The 14,553-nt window shown below is 42.9% G+C and overlaps 1 protein-coding gene across 6 annotated transcripts in view; it reads left to right on the plus strand.

Moving 5' to 3' along the window:
- The window catches only part of CDH13 (cadherin 13), a 1,150,740-nt gene that overhangs the window by 88,587 nt on the left and 1,047,600 nt on the right, over positions 1-14,553 (plus strand). The gene's annotated exons all lie outside the window — the stretch shown is intronic.

Below are 14,553 nucleotides of genomic sequence, written 5' to 3' on the forward strand. Positions count from 1 at the left end.
CTGCATGGTGCTCACAAACCCCTCGTTAGTTAATAACAATTCATCACTGAGAGAGTGTGCACATGATGCTTAGGGAAGGGATTTAGGTCATGTTTGTTCTAGGCTCCCGGGGCTGTCTGAAGCCAGGTCTTTCGGGTACCTTTGGCTCAGGACAGAGCAGAAAATGTTTGAGATTGGTAAGCAGATGTTGTGGTTCAGCTTTAGGCAAGAAGGCCTGAGAGGAGTTGGAGGCATCGAAAAGCAGAGAAGCTACCTTTGTGGGTGGATTCGTTTCCTGTGACTGCTGGAACAGACTGCTACAGACGTGGTAGCTTAAAACAGAAATTCATCCTCTTAAAGTTCTGGAGGCCAGAAGTTCAAATTCAGTTTTGCCGGACTAAAGTCAGGGCATGGGCAGGGCTGCTCTAGCTCTGGAGGCTCCAGGGGAGAATCCATCCTTTGCCTCCTCCAGGTCTGGGGGCTGCCAACATTTCTTGGCTTGTGGCTGCATCACTCTAATGTCTGCCTCCGAGGTCACATAGGCGTGTCTGTTCTGTGTAATCATCTCCCTCTGCCTCCATTTCCATGGTATTTGTGGTGCATTTAGACTTCCCCAGATAATCTCTCCATCTCAAGATCCTTCAATTAATCACATCTGTAATACCTTTGCTATATGAAATAACATTCACAGGCTCCAGGAATTAGAACCTGATGCTTTGGGGGACCATTAATCAGCCTACTGCAATGGAGATTACCAGCAAGAGGAAATCCCAGAATGCATGTGCACCCACAATCTGCAAAGAGGTCCCTGGAGGAAAAGAATAGGGGATTGACCCAGTCTCTGGGCTCAGAGAAACTGTCTCAATTGGGTTCCCACAAAAGCAGACCCCGCAATAAGGGTTCAAGTGTAAATCGATTATTTGGGCAGTGACCCAAGAAACACTGGTAGGGTGGTGGGAAAAGGGGACAGGGAAGAAAAGGGAAGGGAAGGAGCTAATAAAGGGGGCTGATATCAAGCTGGTTACCTCCAGGGCCACTGGAGATGGTGTCACCAGGGACCTCAGCATTCTTGCCCTTGGAAGAGGGAGGGAGCCAAGGAACTTATCCAGCTCCCATCTGCTGTTGATCAAAGGCTGCTTCTGGGGGCCTTGTCCTTCTGTCATGTGCCGCTTGCCTTATGCACAGACCCTGGCTGCTCCAAGGGCCAGAAAGAAAGTCCCAGGCAGAGAAGCAGCTGCCCGAGGGTGGAGGTGAGCCCTGATAGGTTTACCACCACTCAGGTCTGCAAAGTTTCCTGAGCAGGTGACCACTGAAGTATGAGTAGGAGGTAACACAGAGGTGAGGGGTGGAAGGAGAGAGGGCTAAGGGAACTTTGGGAAGGTGCCGGAGCCCCGAGTGGGTGAGGGTGGACAGGTCAGTCACTGGGGTTAAAGGAGTTCAGGCCGTGGTGTGGTCATAGAGGGTGTGCATGGCCGGCGTTTGACCAGATCGGTCGGTGCCCAGGCTGTGGCACTTGTTAAATAGTTTGAATATCCATCGCCCCCTGCCCAGTTCATCCTTAAATCTCCCAGAGTTTTGGTTCCCAGACTATCAAATGCAAAGGTCAATATCTCTTTCGCTGGGTGGCTGTGAAGATTAAATCAGATTTTCTGTGTGAAAGCTCCCTGCAATTTGCCAAGTTCCCCCGGAAGGTTGTTGCTGTGTGGCCACGGGGCCGTGTCACTCTGCAAACTGATGAGGTGGAGAGATCCGAGCCCGGGCTCCCATTCTCAGCGCTTGCCATGGGAGGGACTTGCCATCAGCCTATGGTAGAATTTCTGGGACATTCAAGCTTGGTAGTTAAAATTCCAGGCATCCTTTGGAGACAGGCAGATCTGGGCTCAAGCCCCCGCCCCACTACTGACTGCTGATGGGCTTGGGTGGGTCTCTGAGCCTTGGAGCCTCTGTTTCTTCATCAGAGAGCCGAGGATAACACACCCACCCTGCAGAGCAGGTGAGAATGGATACAATGGTAGACTCAGAGCAGGCGCCAGTACCTGCCCATTTTCTTTAAGCCCAGGTGGTAGTATGCTCATTGAAAGGGATTTTATTTGTCTTCCTGAACTGTTTGTTGTTCAAGTTAGTCTCAGCAAGAGGGAAATGCCCTTTCAGGCTGGCATCACTGGCAGCCGCTGACTTGCCTGAGTAGTGGTTCTCAGCCTGGGGAAAAATCCAAAGCCTGGGTCCGCTTAGATCTCCGAATGGGTTTTTGGTAGAACAAACTCGTTTAAGATGACCAGCTTGGAAACGAGGCTTGGCAGATAGCAGGTGCTCAGTGAATGTGCACTGAACAAATGAATGCAGGTATGGGTGAAAAAGTGACAGTTCCTGGAGGTGGGCTCAAGAATCTGCATTTTTGAGCTCTCCCCAGCACAAAAATTCATTGTATAAATGATGAAGACACAGTCAGGGCTGCTAAGCAATTCGCCCCAAGAGCACTTGGTTAATTTGCTCTTCAGACAGTCATTTTCTTTTTATTTAACAAGCATTTATTGAAACTTTAGTGTTGCTGGTAGTGTTTTCAACCACATGTCCTGCCAAAGAGAATAAGATGTTGCCCCAGCTTCGGGTCCGGTAGAGGATTCAGGTTTATAAACAAGTAGCTGTATCACAGTGTGCAAGGCTATCATGTTTACTCTTGGGTGAAGTGAGGGAAGCCAGATAAAGGAGCATGGATTTTCTGCCATGGTGGGTGTGGCTGGAGATGAACTAGAAAAGCTGTGTGTGGGGATGACAAGGGCCCTCCATGAAGCAGGACAGAGTGACCAAGCGGGGCGTGGAAGGAAGGCTAGGCCAGGTGCCATCTGCCAGAATGGGGCTGCTGAGAATGCTCCTGGGTGGGGGAAGGGCATTCCAAGTGGAAGGAACAGTCAGCAAAGAGATGGATAAGTCTGAAGAACTGAAAGATAAGTCACATGGAAGTTGCAGCTCGGTTGCATCTCCCTGGCTCCTTTAGGCTCCGTGGAGTGTGGACAGATGGCAGACAAACCTTCCTTCTGTGAAACCTCCTGTGCGGTCCTTATATATACACACACTCTCTACCCCCCACTCCACCCCTGTCTGCCAGCTGGTGGTAGAGACTCCAGAGGGGATGGTGCAGGGAGGCTGGGCCCTTAAAAGACAACGGGGAGCAATGTCCCCCACCCCCTGCCCAGATAAAAAGACCAACATGGGATTGTAATAAGACTGATGGATGAACCTTCATTGTGTACAGATGTTGAAACAGAAAGTTTTCTAGTTTCAAGGTTTAGAATTTAGCCTACCCTGACTAATTCATAAGTTACAAAATACAAGAGTTGTGCCATGTGCTATGGGCTCTGCTGAACAAAGAGGGCATGGGTCCTACCCATTATTTTATCTATTTCCAACACTTTGCTGCCTTTCTGCAGACATTAAAAGGTAAAGTTGGGAAGAAGAATCTTGAAACAACAGAGTCTAGTTGACTGGGTTTTGGAAATGAACATCTTCATGCTGATATTTTCCAGGCTACTCTCAGAATGGGGCTTATCTGTGGGCCACAGCCTGACCCTATAGGGCTCTTGTAGTCTGAGAGTGTCTGTAATAGTGCATGTTAAAGTGAAAAGCTTTTTATTACAAACACTTCACTTTTTCTTCTCTCTCATCCCCTCTCTCAAAATCAGTCCATCCAATCACCAATCCAGCTATGCATCCATGCATCCATCTATCCATCCATCCAAACATCCGTCCGTTCTTTCACTTAGTTTTATTAATAACAGCTGCCTTTTGTCAAAAGCTTATTTTCAAAGCACTGACATGTGCAGTCTTATTTAATCTACAAGACAATCCTTCAAGATTGGTGCAATTATCTAATGAACGTGGAAACTGAGGCCTTGCGACATTGCTTATGGAAAGCTGTAGAGCTGGCAGGTGGGGGGAGCAGGGTATGAAACCACAGATATGTTTCGGTCGAGCCTGGGTACTTACTCACCTTCCCATCCCTCACCCTACTATTTACAGTATATGTTGTGCCCAGTGAGGACTCATGCAGAATAGCTGACTCAAAGAAGTTCATATGGTATGTGTGTGTGTATGTGTATGTGTGTGTGTGTGAAGACAGGTTGATCGGAGTGGGCAGGAAACAGTCATTTAAATAGCTAATACAATTTAAAATGTGCAGTGGGAAAAACGAGGAGAACAAGGAGCTCTGGGAGAATTGGAAGGAACCCTGATGACTTAAGGTGAAGAGAAATGCAGAAGGAGTCAGTGAGGAGAAGGGATCCAATGTGTGCATTCTGGGACCAGACTGTCTGATGACACATCCTCAACCTGCCACTGACTGTCTCTGGATGGGTCACCTCTATCTCTCTCTGATTCAATTTTCCTATCTAAAAATTGAGGATCATAAAGTTTGTTCCTAAAGGGTGGTTTTAAGATGGCATGGTGAGGATTCATTGAGCTAATATACTTGGCATGGGTCCAGCCATATAGTAAATTCTCATATATTAGCTTCAATGATGATGATGATGAAGGTGATGATGATGGTGGTGATGGTGAAGATGCTGGTGATGATGGAGATGATGTGGTTTGGGATTGGGGCAATTGAATAAATGCCCTTCCCCTTTCCTCTTCACAAATGGTGCATACATTAGCAATACTTAGTCCTTCAATATCTGAATTGTACCAACTCTGCCACCAGCCAACTTGGTGGCTCTGGGCACAGCATGTGACCTGCCTTGGCCTATTTTTGTACCTATAAGGACTAGCATAGCAGGTCCTGGAGCTAGAACTGGGCTGGCCTCAGGAGCTAGCTCCATCCCTTATCAGCTGGCTGGCCGTGGGCAAGGAACTCAACTCCTCAAAGCCTTAGTTTATTCATCTGCAGAATGAGAATGAAAATAGTCACTACCTCATCTAAGTGTTTAAAGTAACAATGAAATGGTCCATGCAAGGCTCTTAAGCCTCCTTCCTGGCACAAAGAAACCTCTGGGTAAATTCTAGCTATTCTTGTTTTGAAACAAAGGGGTCCCTTCAACTTCACTCGGTGGATTTCTACATGTGTTTTACCTCTGTCTTTATTTTGAAAAACCACATCAAGTGCCCCTGGCAGTGCATTCCTAATTTGTAAACTCATTTTGATATATCTCCATTCCGGTTGGCTCTCTGAGCAATGTTTCTCTTTAATGAATAAGATAGCAGGGTTCACTCATTACCAGGTTATTTTAGGCAAGAGTGATTTTTAACTCATTACCCAGATAATTATTTCAGTTCTCTAGTTGCTGTTCTGTGCACAGACTTAATAAGCTCCGAGGATATGTGGCAATGCTTTTCTTGGCAGGGATGAGAGAATTGTTGAAGCTTTCAGGCAAAGGTATGAAATCTTAGATGGGAAGACTATGGGCCTGCCAGCCAAGGAGCCCCTGAAGTGAAAGGGGTCCAGCTCCTTTGGGAATGGGGAGCAAGATTATGGGGTATTGCTAGTGTGCCTGATGATGTCAATTTTCTTATGAAAAAGAAGGCCAGAAATAAACATGTGCCTGCACAAACCCAATAAGTTACATGCAAATGGAGAAGCAGGTTGTAGCTCATTTACCTTTGGAGTCAAGCAGACTGTATTGTGTAGAGGTTCAGGACAGGTGTTGGTGAACTTTTTCTTTAAAAGGTCAGATAGTAAATATTTTAGGTTCCACAAGCCAGAAGGTGTCTGTTGCAGCCACTCAGTTCTGCTGATACTGTTGAAAGCAGCCAAATGCAATATATAAACGAATAGGCATGGCTGCATTCCAATAAATCTGTATTTATGGACATTGAAATTTGAATTTCATGCAATTTTCATGGGCCACAAAACATTATTTTTCTTTTGATGCTTGTTTCACCGTTGACAAATGTAAAACCATTCTTTCTTCATGAACCTTCCGAACACGGGTGGTGACCTGGAGTTGGCTTGTAGGCCGTATCTGCTGATTCTGATTTAAAGCGTGCATCTGCGTAAGCCCTAGTCCTTCCAGTTATTTATGGCATGACCTTGGGCACATTCTTCATTGCCCAGTGCCTCAGTTTCCTCATCTGCACAATGGTAACAGTAGCACCTACTTCATAGTAGGGTTGAGAAGATTAAGAAGTTAGTTGAGATTTAGTGCTTACAAATAGTGCTTACAATTGTGCTGGGGACATTCTCACAACCACTCTGTGAGAGCTAGTATTAACGTCTCCATTTTCTAGATGAAGAAACTGAGGCACAGAGATGCTGACTCATTTGAGTCCAGAGTCAGACCAAGACTTATTCACACCAGGCAATGGGGGCTTTCGTTGGTGGATAAGAAGACAGCAATAGAAATTACTGCAAAACTGTTTTTGTTTTCTTTCTAATGATGCCTGTGCAGCCCCAAGGATCCTCCTCCATCCATCAGAATTGGACTATGGCTCCCGGAAAGTAGTCTTTTGCAAGGGAGCAGGGCAGTAGAGAGGGTTTGCAAGACAAGCGGGTAGTTGTGAGAAGGGAGAGGCAAGTCAAATGACAGCAGCAGAGCAGGGGTCTCTGTGTTATTTCATTTCTTCTTGTTCTTCTTTCTTGACACACTCTGGGGTTTATACCAGGGACATCCTGTGGGTTTTGCAAATTGCTGGAGGTTACACTTGCAGGATGCGCATTTATCCTTTCCCATCGCATTATTCTTCCCTCACTAATGCACCAAATTAGAAGATTGGTTGATTTTCATTTTCTCTAAAAAGTAAAATTCCAGCTTAAATCACAACTGTCTCTGATGCACTTAGCAGCCACAGCAGCTCCTACCCAGCAGTCACTCCTCCTTATTCCCACTCTACCTGAGAATAATCAGAGCTATTGTGATTTACAGATACATTAGCTACACTTACAGTTAAGGATCAACTTTGACTTCTGGAGAACTTATCCAAGATTTAAATGGTCAGAAGCTATCACATTTGGAACATGGTAGATGTGTTCTTTTCTTTCCTTGCTCCTATCATTTATGAAAGGATAAAAGATGTGAGAAAGCATCAGAATGGATTCTGGAGGGATTTAAATGACTGGGGCAAAGATGACATGTGGCCAGTCACCTGGAAGCAGCTGGTTCTGCACCTTACTATGTGGCCAGTTTCCAAAGTTCTTCCTCTCAGATGACAGAAAGCCCCAACCCACCTACTGGAATGCTCACCATGGGATGGTCTTTGTGACCCATTCTACCCAAGCCTGCAGCATTTGGACAGACCTGTCCATTGCACATCATGGAATCCCTCAGGCATGTGTTTAAAGCTGCCCTTTCCCTGTGCAGGCTCAGGCTCCCCCAAACAGGGGACACGTTGGACTCTTCCCTGTATATCCCAGCTGAACTACTTGCTAACCAAGTCCTTGGGCAAGTTGCTTGCTATCCTCTTTAAAATGGGAGAGATATTAATACCCTGCCTCAGGGCTTGTGAGAATTAATAATTGTAAAATACCTAGCATAGTATTTGACACATGGAAAGCAAACCAAAAATGTTCATGGATATGAAAAAGATTACATAATAGAAGCTAAGAGAGTGCAAACCACTTCCCAGCCATAAGCCTTCAGTGGCATGCCATTTCTTATAGGCTAAATCTTCATCTCTTCAACCTGGCTTATGCAGAACCTTGCCTATTTTACCTTCCTCCATTTATACCTTCTCATCTATCTGTACCCCCCAGCCATAAGTGTCTTTCAGTTGGCTTAAGGCAGTGAGGAGCTGAAGCCAGCTCATACTGACACTGAGAGTGAATTGCTAAGTGTTCAGAAATATTGCAAGTTGATCATTAAATACAGTGTTCTTTAAAATTACATTACAGAAACTTATAATTAAATAAATTTTTCTAAAAACAAAGGTAATAGATATGCAGAACTCTTCCCTTCCTGAGTATTTTCCTACATTTTGGTATTATCTGTTCCTCTTGGTATATTTAGGCCTGTTGTATCTGTATGGTGAAATCTCTGCAATGATGAGCTACTGCACATCTCTTCCCAATCCCCATTCAGGGATGCCATGTTGGTCGCTGGAAGTTGACCATGGCAGATATATTTACACCATGGACATTGGTGAATGCTACAAATCAGAGCATGATTTATTGTTTTGTTAATAATCTACATCAGCTGTCATCAAACTTTTTCTGTAAAGGACTAGATAGTAACTATCTTAGGCTTTGCAGGCCATACACTATCTGTTGCAACTACTCAGCTCTGCCATTGTAATGAGCAAGCAGCCATTGACAAGGCATGAATGAATGGCAGTATTTCAATAAAACCTTATTTACAAAAACTGACAGCAAGTTAATAGCTTGCTGACCCTTGGTCTAGACTTAAAAAAGTGATGGAGAAAATAATAGCAATGCATATTAAATTTCAAATTTTAAAGCATGTCTTGTACCTGTTACATTATGTATAGCCAAAAACAACAGCAAAAATCCTGAAGAAATAATCTTCTAGTATTTGAAAACTATTATACAATTCAATGAAAAAGTTGCTCCCATCATTGACAAATAATTGAATTTCTGACTTACATCTTCATTGGTTTGCTTTCATCTTGCTAATCTAAATGGAAACATCAACCAACATTGGTACCGGAACTATACCTGCTTATCAATTGCAGCTATAGGTGGGCCACTGAATGAGATTGCCAAAAATCAACAAAAGCCTTATGTGATGATCAAGTGGCTTTGTGGAACTTACAGTAGAGAATATTGTATATTTCATTGTTATTTGAAGATTGTGTTTTCTTTGATATCAATAAAAATTATAAACTCAAGTCCACATAGATGGATACATATTGTTTTTACAGAGAACAGGTGTTAAACTTTATGGGCATGCTATTGCTTGAAAGGACCATTTTCTTTGAGCTTCCAGATGTTTGCATGTCCCTCTATCTGAAATGAGCTTTCTTTCTTCCTTCACTTTGCCATATTAGTTTCGTAGGGCTGTGATAGCAAATTACTACAAAGAGAGGGGCTTTAAAAAAAAAAGATATTTATTCTCTCATAGTCTTTGAGACCAGAGGTCCAAAATCAAGGTGTCAGTAGGGCCACACTTTTTCCAATGGCTCCATGGAAGACACCTTCCTTGTTTCTTGTTAACTTCTGGTGCTTCCTGGCAATCCTCCTTGGCTTGTAGCTGTAGCCCTACAATCTCTGCCTCTGTCTTGCCTTCTTCTCTGTGTGTATCTGTGTCTTTGTATCTGAATTTCCCTCTCCTTTCTCTTATAAAGATGCTAATCATTGGATTTAGGGCACATCCTAGTCTAGTGCGACCTCATCTTAACTAAGTATATCAACAAAGACCCTATTTCCAAAGTAGGTTACATTCTGAGGTTCCAGGTGGATGTGAAGTTTTGGGGAGCACACTTCAACCCATTCCACTAGCTAACTCCTATTCACTCACTGATTTGATGCTTTGTTCACCCCCATTTTATGCATTATTCCTTGCAATGCTAGACTCGATCATAGTGAAATGATTAATTAGGTGGTGGATTATTATCTCCTTTCACCAAAAGATACACGTGTCTCCAGGCAGGGATGATCCATCTTCCTTATCATTGTGCCTTTGGAGCCTACCACAATTTCTTGAAAAGAGTACATACTCAGTGTCTTTGTAGCTGGACTGTAATTTTAAATACATGAACTCTGTATTTAGGAGTTTCAGCGTCAGCTCCTCCCCCCTCCCCAAGTTAAGTTTAAATTCAGCAAGTTAAGTAATAAATGGCTATCACTCTACTACAACATATTTGAAATCCAGTTTTGAGGGCCCAGTAGTTGCTGAAATCAATGCACACTTTCTCCAGGTATAGTAATTATTTCTCATATTGTTATTGACTGTCTCCTTAAAGACCAGCCAGGACAAATCTATTTCTCAAGCTGTTGTAAATGATTTGAAGCAGGAAGATGAATGGAATGGAATGAGGGTCATTTAAAAGAGATTTCTCCTTTCTCAACATTGGTTAAGCAATGAGTGGCTGATTATTATCTACTCATTCCAGGTGAAAGCCAGGGACAGTCAATATTCTGACCTATTTACTAGAGACCGCAATAGTTTTCTCATTTCCAAAGGTTTATTATAACCCTGAAAAACAGCACATATTTGCAAATACACCAGGATGTGTTGACTTGTTTTGATTTGGGGTTCCCTCAAGACTTAATGTCATGTGTCTGAGAATGAGCTAGGAATCTGGGGCCCCAAAGCGGAGGAAGATTCTTGTCAAGAGACCAGAGGGAGCTCCTGCTCAAAGTACAATCAAGTTCAAAGCCCAGAAGGAGGAATGGAGGAGAAGCTCTGTTAATTAGGATATCTCTTTTTCTCCTTCGGCTTTCCTTTCCTGAAGCCTATGTCAGTGATAACCAGGATTATTCCACAAGCATTTTCTGCAGTGCGTGGGTGACTGCAGCTATCATTTGTGACAAGGTCTTCAAGCTTGCAAGGCAGAGAAGTTTATGGCTAAGCATGTCCAGCCAGTGTGTAGATATATGGAGCCAGGTCCTTCTGGTCCTCCCCAGTGTATTACTGCTCGTACGGAAGCCAAGCATGTAAAGTGACCAGTGACGGGCAGAATGAACACTCAATAAATGGTCTTTATTATTGTCTTGTTATTCTTATTAAAATCTCTCTCAGCTACATGTAAATAGGTGCTCATATGTGTGTATGTGAGTTTGTGGTAGAAGAGATGTGAGGACCCAATCTATACGCATGATCCTTAACTAACAGAATGCTACCCAAGGGGAAGAATTCATGATATACCTATTGTCACTCTCTGTACTGAGTGGTTTCTAGGTACCCGGTCCTTCACTGAGCGTTCCTCCTCATCATAATCCCCTGAGATGCTCACTGTTATTTCTCCATCTTAGAGACCACAAAACTGAGGCTTAGCAAGGTCTTCTAAATGTACAAGGTCACACAGCTCATCAGCGACTGAGCTGGAGTTTAAAACTCAAGGGATCTCTGTACAGTCTTTTTTATTTCAATCACTTCACTCCCCTGAGATACAAAGGGTAAACGGAATCTCTCAGGATGTGAAGAAAACAGAAACATACAACAAAAACAGGAAAAAGTACTGGATTATGTGAATATCCATTTGTTTATTCATTCATTCAACTGCTGCTTATTTAGTTTCTATTACGTACCAGTAACTGTTCGAGGGCTAAAAAGCAGACAAAGTCCCTATCTTGATGGAGCTTACTCTTTAATGGGAGAAGATAGAGAGTAAACAAATCAATAGGTAACATATAGTAAACCAGGTAGCAACGAATGCATGGAAAAAATCAGGTGGGAAAGGGAGATAAGCAATATTGGGGAGTTGTCATTTAACTGGTCAGGCGTGAAGTAAAGTCAAGACCTGAAGGGGGTGAGGGTGCCAGCAATGTGCCTATCCAGGGCAGGGGTCAGCAAACTATAGTCCATGGGCCAAATCTGGCCCACTGCCTATTTTCACAAATAAAGTTTTATTGGAACAGATCTGTGCCCATTTATTCATGTATTAGCTGTGGCTGCTTTTTGGATAAAATGGCCGAGTTGAGTAGTTGCAACAGAGATGGGGTGGCCTACAAAGCCTAAAGTATTTATTATCTGACCTTTACAGACAAAGTTGCTCACCCCAATCTAGGGGAAGAGTTTTCCAGGCAGAGGAAACTGAAAGTACAAAAGGATCAAGGTGGGTATGTTTGAGGAGGTGGGTGTGCTGGAGATAATGAGCAAGGTGAGTGGGAGAAGATGAAGTCAGGGAGGTGGGCTGGTGGTGGATTCATGTGAGTTCCATGGGTCTTTGTGAGGCCTCTAAATGCAGAGGGAGAGCTCCAAACAGAAGAGAGCCCTAATCTCACTTGCTTATTTGTAAAAAATAGACTAGCACAAGTTGGGGAAGCAGACCCTGAGATGAAGTTCAGCATGCAGCAGTTAATAATCCCTTGGGATCCATGCCTATAGAAGGGAGAAACAGAAAGTAGAATGAATAGAGGGAGAAAGGAATGTGATACAGCCCAATGACAGCCAATTGTCCCACATTGGCTTGGGATGACCAGGTCTTTATACTTCAGCATTGATCAGTCATTGAATTTAGGCCATTCAATGACAAGGACCACAGCAATGAAGGAGCAGGACCTGCTCAATTCTCAAAGGGGCTGATAGCCGAGAGCTGCCTGCTGACCACACTCCCAGAAGCTGGGGCAGTGTCCTTCACTGAAATGGGCTCTAGGTGGCACATTACAGTGTCCACCACATAGACGATCTGGAAGCAGTCGTCAAAGCAAGAGTAGTTAGGAGCTACTACCATAATCTAGCTAAAACATGGAGGCAGCTTGAACAGAAGCTGGTGAGCAGTAGGTAAATTCTGAATACCCTTTGAAAGTAGAGCCTTCATATATACTTTCTGGCCTAAGGTCCCCTCACAGGAGAAAAGTAAGAGGGAACAAACAAAAGGGAATGTACCTAAGGAATGGGCCTAAGTCATAAAGTCTCCCAATCCAATAAGAGCTATCCATGGGTAATTTATCAAGGGTCCATCTTTTTCCAGAGTGTGTAGACAAATACAATGCAATAACAAAAAAATATCTCAAAGTCTCCTGGTTTAGCAGCTTTCACAGGAGATGGGACACATATGACCTTGTTCCATGGCTAGGTCTGTCCCAGCAGTGACTCTAGGATTCATAGACTGGCCAGAGAATGCTGTATTGCTAAATTGGCTTGCAAAAAAGCATATTTATGCATCTCCATGGCATGGATTATTGCTTCGGATTTGAGATTCTGCTACAGCTACAGGAGGGGGCAAATCAAGAAATGGTATTCAATGATTTATCTCCAATCTGACAAAGAGTATTGCATGTAATAGGTGGACTAAGCTTGTAGATTTTAGCACATTTATTGCAGTGTGATGTGGTTTGACACGGTGTCTATGAGCTGTGTGGGGTGAAATGGAAGGTTTAAATGGATTCCAATTTCATTATCCCACAGTGATTTGAGGAAAGCCGAGACCAAAATGTTGCCACCCAATAAAACATTTTATCAAATTCCCTCTCGGGTTGAACAGCACTGTTCTGCCAAAAAAAGCTATCTGCTGGGTAGGCTGTTTAGCAAGTTGCATTTTTAACTTGGGTGTACAGCTAGCCAATGGAGTCTGACAGGCTTTGCTTACGATGCACATGGCTTGGCTATTTACAAGAGATTGACAATATGAGAAAAACCAAATTCTATACTCGTTAGGCTGATTTAGATGCTTCTTTGCTGATTTGAATTCAGCCGAGCTAGTCAGGCTAGCCCAGGAAATATCTGCAGGAGTAAAACAAGAACCTATGGGAGTTATTCATGAAAAACCTGAAGTGCATAGGAAATTAATTCCCCTGAGTTTCCAAACCAGTCAGTAAGCAGCACTGTGGTTTTCTCTGTATATCCCTCCCTTGTTAGAAGCTGTTAAAATCTTGAAATGACTTGTTGACTTGTTTTTTCTCTTGGACTGCTTTGATGAGGGTACGTCCAGGATGTAATTGGTAAAGAGAGGTAGGTGCCTGACTCGACCTTGGAGATTGAGAAGACTTCTTTTAAGAGGCAACATCTAAGTTTAAATCTGAAAGAAAAAGAGGAGTTAAAGCAAAGATCAGAAAGGACTTCTTAAAGTTTGGGATGGGCCATTTATTGATGCCAAGATAGTTTATTGTTTCCCATGTATCAGACATGGTATTTGCCTCTGTGGTGAACAAGTCACAGTTCTTTGCGCTAGGTGAGCTGATGGTCTAAATAAAACAATACACTTATGTTGCAATACAGAGGCATAAGCGCCATGATATAGAAGTCCAGTCCTGTTCAGTTGTACCTAGCATTTGATAGGAACACACTAAGTACTTGTTGAATTAAAGTTCACTGTGTGGTAATATCTTCTCTCTCTCCACCAGCTCCTCGCCTTATGTTCAAGTCTTCCTTACTTAAACTTCTATCAATATCAATATTTTTCCCATAATTTTAACCAACAAATTTTCAGAAAAATTAGGCTAAATGCATGATCTCCACTTTCTAATTACTCACCCTCTTGCACATGTGATTTCTTTAGCCCTTTAATTTGGTATCTTCCCCCACAGCATTAAGAAAACTCTTGATGATCATCTAAGACTCGCACTGGTGCCTGGTCCAACGGATTTTCTCAATTCTCTTCCTACTCACCCACTTTATTGCATGGTAGTTGATTGATTTCTCTTCCTTTGACTTCTGGGATAGGGTATACATTTGAGTTGTCTTCCTCTTATCTGAAGATCTCTTCTCTGCCTCCTTTTTCCTCTTCCCAGAACCCTAGTAAGATGTTTCTTGTGTTGTTGTTGTTTTTTCTTTTTTTGCTCAGGGCTGTTGTTTTCTTGTTTTGTTCTGTTCTTTTTTTTTTTCAGTGTTGATAATCTTTACTCACAGAAAAACATACTTATAAAAAGTTTTTTCTTATACAAGGTTTTGAATTACAAAGGTAATAGGTGCCTGTTTTTAAATTTTTTAACCATATATAAATATGAAAAATAAAAAGTGGAAGCCTTTCAGATGGTTCTTATGAATAAACACATGTATACAGTTTATTTATTTTTTATTTTTTTAT

This window comes from Tamandua tetradactyla, chromosome 16, assembly GCF_023851605.1.
Source record: "Tamandua tetradactyla isolate mTamTet1 chromosome 16, mTamTet1.pri, whole genome shotgun sequence".
Classification (NCBI taxonomy): Eukaryota; Metazoa; Chordata; class Mammalia; order Pilosa; family Myrmecophagidae; genus Tamandua; species Tamandua tetradactyla.